The sequence below is a fragment of the Cebus imitator genome, unplaced genomic scaffold (assembly GCF_001604975.1).
Source record: "Cebus imitator isolate Cc_AM_T3 unplaced genomic scaffold, Cebus_imitator-1.0 Scaffold1050, whole genome shotgun sequence".
NCBI lineage: Eukaryota > Metazoa > Chordata > Mammalia > Primates > Cebidae > Cebus > Cebus imitator.
The window spans coordinates 46311-54177 of NW_016108365.1; the positions used below are offsets into that span (position 1 = coordinate 46311).

At 42.0% G+C, this 7867-nt stretch overlaps 1 pseudogene; it reads right to left on the reverse strand.

Annotated features, from left to right (window-relative positions):
- Nucleotides 1-5453, reverse strand: part of LOC108298704 — a 7280-nt pseudogene extending 1827 nt beyond the window's left edge.
- Nucleotides 5454-7867: the final 2414 nt, after the last annotated feature.

Genomic DNA, 7867 nt, shown 5'->3' on the forward strand with positions numbered 1-7867 from the left:
GAGGTTGCAGTGAGCCAAGATCATGCCACTGCATTCCAGCCTGGGCAACAGAGCAAGACTTCGTCTCAAAAAAAAAAAAAAAAAATTGAACACTTCTGCCATGGCTCAGTTTGCTACCTCATCAGAGAACAAAGGCCACCCACCCTGTGGCCTAATAGTCATAACTTTGGTGAAGGCACTTGGGAGGATACCTTTTGGTAAAGAAGGTGAAAAGCCAGGAATATCAACTGCTCATCCTGGCTAACATCTGGTAATAAAAGATTTGAAAGGACTTTTTTTTTTAGCTCTATAGTCAAAACTTGACTTAATTAAAACTTAATATTTTGGACTTTATGTGTATATATTGTTTTAAGTTTTCTGTTCTCTCTTTGTAAACATTTCTCAGTCAACTAAATGTTTCTCTCCTTAAACCTCCTGCTAATCACATGCACTTTCTGTTTCCCTATTTCTTTCTTTTTTCTTTTTCTTTTTCTTTTTTTTTTAGATGGAATCTCATGTTGTTGCCCAGGCTGGAGGCTGGAGTGCAATGACGTGGTCTCCACTTACTGCAACCTCTGCCTCCCGGGTTCAAGCAATACTCCCACCTCAGCCTCCTGAGTAGCTGGGATTACAGGCACATGCCACCACACCTGGCTATTTTTTGCATTTTTAGTAGAAATGGGATTTCACTATGTGGGCCAGGCTGGTCTGCAACTCCTGACCTCGTGATCCACCTGCCTTGGCCTCCCAAAGTACTAGGATTAGTGAGCCACTGTGCCCGACCTTCCCTATTTATTTCTATCAGCCCCTCTTTTCTCTTACCAACCTTGGTGCCATATAAGGAAAAAATAAAATAAAATAAAATAAAATTCATATACCCTGGGATCCCTTAAGAAAAGCACAAAAGGCACCACAGACTCATTTTTGTGAAAAACTGCTGTTTTTTCCTCAGGGAATCCCAAGAGGAAATCCAAGAGAGGACTAAGACCTCTCAGGTCTAAAACTCTGTTCCTTTGCATTGCGTGACCTAACGTTGGCTTTGGATGGCATCAGAAATTACTTTGTATTGTGAGAATACTTGACTTTGGTTATATAATGGCTGGGAAATGGGTTGATCACAGAGTGGGCTGATTGGCCCTGGGATCCCCTCAGCCTTGGGAGAATGTTTTTGTAGCAAAACACACTGAAAATATTGCATGACCAGGTCCCCAAGGCCTTGCTCTCTTTTTGAGAACCCAAAATTCAATTTGGGCTCTACCCTGAATCCAATGGTCCAGTTAAAAGATACAGACCAAACTAAAAGCACTTATCTAAATCGCTTTATAAGATCCTATGATAGGCTGGGCGTGGTGGCTCATGTCTGTAGTCCCAGCACTTTGGGAGGCTGAGGTGGGCAGATCATGAGGTCAGAAGATTGAAACCATCCTGGGTAACATGGTGAAACCCGTCTCCACTAAAAATGTAAAAAAAAAAAAAAATTGGCCAGGCGTGGTGGTGGGTGCCTGTATTCTCAGTTACTTGGGAGGCTGAGGCAGGAGAATCATTTGAACCCAGGAGGCAGAGGTTGCAGTGAGCCAAAATTGTGCCACTGCATGCCAGCCAGGCAAGGTATGGTGGCTCCTGCCTGTAATTTCAGCACTTTGAGAAGCTAAGGTAGGGTGATCACTTCACTTCAGCAGTTGGAGACCAGCCTGGTTACACAGAAAAAAGAAAAACATTAGCTGGGCATGGTGGTGAGCCCCTGTAGTCCTAGTGTCTACACTAGCCAAATGCGTACACAGATTAAAAAAGGGTCATCAGAGATCGCCAACCTGCCTGCACCCTGGGAGAATGGGGTGGAGCTTTAATAAATTCACACCTTCGGCAGGCAGGGAGGAGACTGGTCACTTCAGCTTGTGTTGTGGTGGTCTGGAATTCAATCTGTGAGCTGGGGTTCTGTCAGCAGGACTCCCTCTCAATTTGTGAGAGGTTTTTTTTTTTTCCTTTTCTTTCTATTTTCTTTTCACCCCATAAATTCTGCTCTACTTACCCCTCAATGTGTCCATGAGCCTAGTCTTTCCTGGTCATGTGACAAGAACCCAGTTAGAGTTGAACGAAGGAGCAAAATTCTGCAACACTAGCTATTAGGAGGCTGAGGAAGGAAAATTGTTTGAGCCCAGGAGTTCAAGGTTATAGTCAGCTAGGATCATGCCACTGCACTCCAGTATGAGTGACAGAGGATGACCCTACCATCAAAAAAATAAAAATAAAACAATAATATTGGCAAATAAAGAATTTTATAAATGTAAAAGATCTACTTCTGTGTGCCTGTATGTGTACCTATTTACATGTGTCATGTGCCTGTGTGATGGTTCCATTACCAAAATACATAGAAGAGCTCTAATAAATTGGCTTAAAGTAACAGCAGGCCAGGAGTGATTGCTCATTCCTGTAATCCCAGCACTTTGGGAGGCCAAGGCGGGTGGATCACCTGAGGTTAGGAGATCGAGACCAGCCTGGCCAACATGATGAAATCCCATCTCTATTAAAAATACAAAAAATTAGCTCGGCGTGGTGGTGGGTGCCTGTAATCCCAGCTACTCTGGAGGCTGAAGCAGAAGAATTACTTGAACCCAGGAGGTGGAGGTTGCAGTGAGCTGAGATTGTGCAGTTGTACTCCAGCATGGGTAATAAGAGCAAAAGTTCAAACAAACAAACAAACAAACAAAACAAAACAAAAAAACTAAAAGACTCAAAAAAAGAAAAAAGAAAGAAAAGAAAAAGACAAAAAGAAAGAAAAAAGCATGTACTGAAAAATATTTTATCAGAAAATAGAAATAGAAATTCAACTCAAATGCCTTTAATTCATGTGACTTTAGTAATCTTCAGTATATAAAGGTAAGCTTTAAATTATTGATGAAATACAATAAAAAAGGACTTCAACATTTAGACATTTGGTTTGAATTAGTCTGGTCAGATACTGTCTCAGCTAGATTCCTGCCCTTCTTCCTTCAGATGACTTTCTCTATTGTTGCCCAGATTGGAGTGCAATGGCTCACTGCAATATCTGCCACCCAGCTTCAAGCAATTCCCCTACCCCAGCCCCCTGAGTAGCTGTGATTACAGATGCATGCCATCATACTTGCATAATTTTGTATTTTTTTTTGGAAGAGACAGGATTTCACCATGTTGGTCAGGCTGGTCTCAAATTCCTGACCTCATGTGATCCATCTGCCTTGGTCTCCCGAAGTGCTGGGATTACAGCCTAGGCCACCGGACATAGCATAGACGTTTTAGGGTATAAAACTATGCTTCTGTAATACTTTTGATACTTGTTTAACTTGTCTATAAATTTCTATTTTTATATCTCAGCCTTTTGGGAGCCATGAAAAAGCTGAGCTTGAGGTATTTTTCTTTCTCCTATGTTCTGCATCACCACGCTCAGCTAATTTTTGTATTTTTAGTAGAAACAGAGTTTCACCATGTTGGCCAGGGTGGTATCGATCTCTTGACCTTGTGATCCGCTGGCCTCAGCCCCCCAAAGTACTGGGATTGCAGGTGTGAGCCACTACACCTGGCAATTTCTATTCTTTATGTCATCCTGTGTGTGGTACATTTTTATGGCTGCCCTAACAAATTGAAACAAACATAATACGCTGCCTAATATCTGGACAAGATTATGAATTATCTGAGTTTTCTAATACTTGAGTCAATCAATTGAAAATTGACAAGTGTAGATGATAAAGGGTCATTTCCCAGCCACTTTGGGTCCCGTAGTCGCTCTTTTCAGTTTTACTCAGAACAAAGCTTGTGGTCCCAATCTGATATATAATCACAAGCTGCGTTTACGTTTCTTTTTTTTTTTTTTTTTTTTGAGACGGAGTTTCGCTGTTGTTGCCCAGACTGGAGTGCAATGGCACGATCTCAGCTCACTGCAACCTCCGCCTCCTGGGTTCAAGCAATTTTCCTGCCTCAGCCTCCCAAGCAGCTGGGACTACAGGCAAGAACCATCATGCCCAGCTAATTTTTGTATTTTTTTTTTTTTTAGTAGAGACGAGGTTTCACCTTGTTGACCAGGATGGTCTCGATCTCTTAACCTCGTGATCCACCCGCCTCGGCCTCCCAAAGTGCTGGGATTACAGGCTTGAGCCACTGCGCCCGGCTCTGCGTTTACATTTCTTGAGATGCCGAGGAAGTAAGTTTTCCCCTAATTTTCTAGAAATTATGAGAAATAATTATTTTGTAATCATTGCCAAAATAAAGGGGATTTTTACCCATTTTACTTTTTGCAAGTATGATGTGTTTTCTTCCTGCTTTTAAGGGTCATGTTTCTTAAAATCATATAAGCTAATGACATCACTTTCATGTTTCTCTCTGCATTTACCCCTTGGTACTGGAGAGATCCTCACAGCATCTCAGTAAGGATGAGATGTGTTCTCATATATTCTCACTAGAATGGGTGTGTTTATCCATGACTCATATATAACCATATCCTGGCTACAAGATACTCACTTTGGATCTAAGGACACATAAAAGTGGAAATTGCAAGGGTAGAAAAGGATATTCATGAAAATAGTAAGTAAGGATTTTTTTATGATCTCCCATAAGATTCTATGGGAGGCGTGTGTTGGTTATAAACGTGGCAGGGAGAGACATGTCCGAGGTATGGGTATGTGGGGGCACAGCAAAGGTGGGAAAGATTACTTGTGGAGTAAAGAACAAGGAAATACGTGGAGAAGCATATTTTTCTACAGATTGGGACTGGTGAGAAGAGTTGGTGACCAAGCAGGTCACTAAGGTAACTAGGGGTGAGGAGGTACAAGGACAAGGAAGTTGCTTTAGAGAACAAAGAATATCTCCTTTCTTCATCCCCTTCCCTCATCTCCTTCCATCATCTTCTTCCAAAGAAAAAAGAAGCAAAACTTCTCAAGAGGAACTGTTTGTTCCTAACATATAGTATCCCGGGGAAGGACCATCTCTTAGGAAGCAGGTGTGGAGTCAAAGCTCTAAATAAAACCCCAACTACAGCCACAGTGTCACTTTATTTTGATGAAATTGTGTGTCATTTTTGGTAAAATGGGGGCTCACAAATCTCTCTTCAGGGATTTCTCTAGTAGCGGGGATAATGTGCTTCCCTCCTCCACAGTTCAGCTTTACAGATAAGTGGATCTAGGTCTGTTTCAATTATTTAAAACACCAGAGACTTGGATGAATGTGTGTCACAAAAAGATAAAAGAATGCTCTCTGTCACTTTCCCTTCTCTCACTCACTGCACCCTGAACAAGAACCTGCTCTACTTTGACCTTTTGAATGTGGAGGAGGATCACACTCCTGCATAACCTTCAAGTTTCCAAAGCTAAACCTGCTGCCCAAACAGCTTTGTTCATTGTAAAGACTAAACCCCACACCCAGAGCTCTCCCCTCACCCACCATGGCAGGGACTGAATCCCATGAAAAGGCCCAGAGAAATCCTGGCTCAAAAGGTCCATTGTCATGTCCCTTCCATCTAAATGAAGCCAACATATCCATCACAATATGTGATATTGATAAGGATATAAAAATAATTACCAGAAAATTTGACACATACATTCTTTTTATTACATCAACTTTTATTTTTGTCCTGATAATATGAAGAAAAGAAGCCTGCACAGCAGTAGAAGTTTTTCCCCTGGGAGAGAACTACCTTTCCAGTTGAAAAGCTGGAGCCAGAATCACTAGAATGAAGCAGGACTTTCAGGAATCACACAGCACTGGGTCTTGGGGCAGCCAGAGTTAGGGAGGGCTCAGATTCTAGGTGACACCAACCTTTGGCTCTCCTTTTTTTTGTTGTTCTCACTGTAAGAACCAAATTTCAGAGTATCGAGAGAAAGAGTCAAGCCAAATAGATTGACTCTATTTTATTATTTAGAAAATGGAATCTCAAGGATAATCCAGATTGTTATGTGCTAAATTGTATCTCCCCAAATTGACATGTTTATTATCCTAACCCCCAGTACCTGAGAAAGTGACTGCATTTGGAGAGGTCTTTAAGGAGGTCATAAAGGTAAAATGAGGTCATGTGAGTGTGCCCTAATTCAATGTGACTGGTGTCCTTATAAAAACAGATGATTAGGACACAGACAGACACAGAGGAATGAGCATGTGAAGACCTAGGGAGAAGACATCTACAAGCCAAGTAAAGAAGGTGCAGAAGAAATGTGCAGTACCAACACCATGATCTTGGAATTCCAGCCTCAAAAACTGTGACACAATACATTTCTGTTTTGTTTCTTTGTTTTTGTTTTGAGACAGAATCTTCCTCTGTCACTCAGGATGGAGTGCAATGGTGCTATCTTGACTCACTGTAACCTCCACCTCCCATGTTCAAGTGATTCACCTTCCTTACCTCCAGGGCAGCTGTGACTATAGATGCGTGCCACCAGGCTCAGCTAATTTTTGCATTTTTAGTAGAGACAGGGTTTGACAGTGTTGGTCAGGATGGTCTCAATCTCTTGACCTGGTGATCTGCCTGCATCCGCCTCCTGAAGTGCTGGGATTACAGGCATGAGCCACCATGCCTGGCGATTTCTGTTTTTTAAGTCACCCATTGTGTAGTGCTTTATTTTGGCCATGCTAGCAAATTAAAACAAACATATTACTCTGCTTAGTATCTGGACATGGAATTTTTTCAATATTATGAATGATCTGGGTTTTCTAAGAATCGAGTGAATCAATTGAAAATTGACAAGCATAGATGATAAAGGGTCATTTCCAAGCCACTTTGGGTCCCATGGTCTTCACTCAAAAGTGGAGATGTCCCCAGTTCTTTTCAGTTTACTCAGAACAAAGCTTGTCGTCCCAATCTGATACATAATCACAAGCTGTATTTAAGTTTTTCGAGATGCTGAGAGAGCAAGTTTTCCCCTAATTTTCTAGAAATTAGGAGAAATAATTATTTTGTAATAATTACTAAAGTAAAATGGGATTTTTACCCAGGGCTTTGCAAGTATGATGTGTTTTCTTCCTGCTTTTAAGGGTGATGTTTCTGAAAATCGTATAAACTAATGACTTCACTTGCATGTTTCTCTGCATTTACCCCTTGGTACTGGAGAGACCCTCACTGCATCTCAGTAAGGATGAGATGTGTTCTCTTTTATTCTCACTAGAACGGATGTGTTTATCCATGTCTCACAGATGAATTAAAAAGCACCAGGACTTGGAGAGATTCCCTGTGGTCACAGCCATTGAGTGGTGGACAGTGACAAGCACATGGCACCCTTGGTCTTGAAGTATTTGGATCGAGTATAAAATTAACACCAAGACAAAAGTATGCCAAATTACAGGGTCTTTATTGCTGGCAGCCACGGAGAACTCGCGTCTCTCCAACCCGTGGCCCTGAAAGGAGGGTGACAAGACCTTTTTATACCCACCTACGGGGTGAAGGCGTGGGGCAGGGGTGGGGGTGAAGGGATTCAGACATTCCGAGGGCCAGGGGATTCCATAAATCACCTCCTGGGCAGAGATGAGGGTGGGGGTCTCCGGACATTCCAAGGGCTAGAGGATTTTTGTCACTTCGATTGTTACCTAAGTGGCTTACAGAAGTCAAGATAAGTGTTAGTTTGCACATCATCTGGGTAGTGGTGGGAATAACAGATCTTAGTTACTTATTACAAGTCGCAGGGTCCAGGATGAAATTAGCTTGGGCTGCTTATTTTGGTCATTACTGGTAAGCAAAGGCCAGCAATTCTGGCAGTTACTGATAAGAAAAGGTAAGCAGCTTTACATAGTGGGCAGTTTGCAGAGCAAACTAGCAGTTTTATTTACAGAAGCAGTTATTGCTAGAAGAATGGGGCAGCCGTTACAACTTACTTTTTGGAAACACAGCTTTGTCTTATAAAACGGCGTTGCTCAGGTTCTGGCTCTAGGCCAG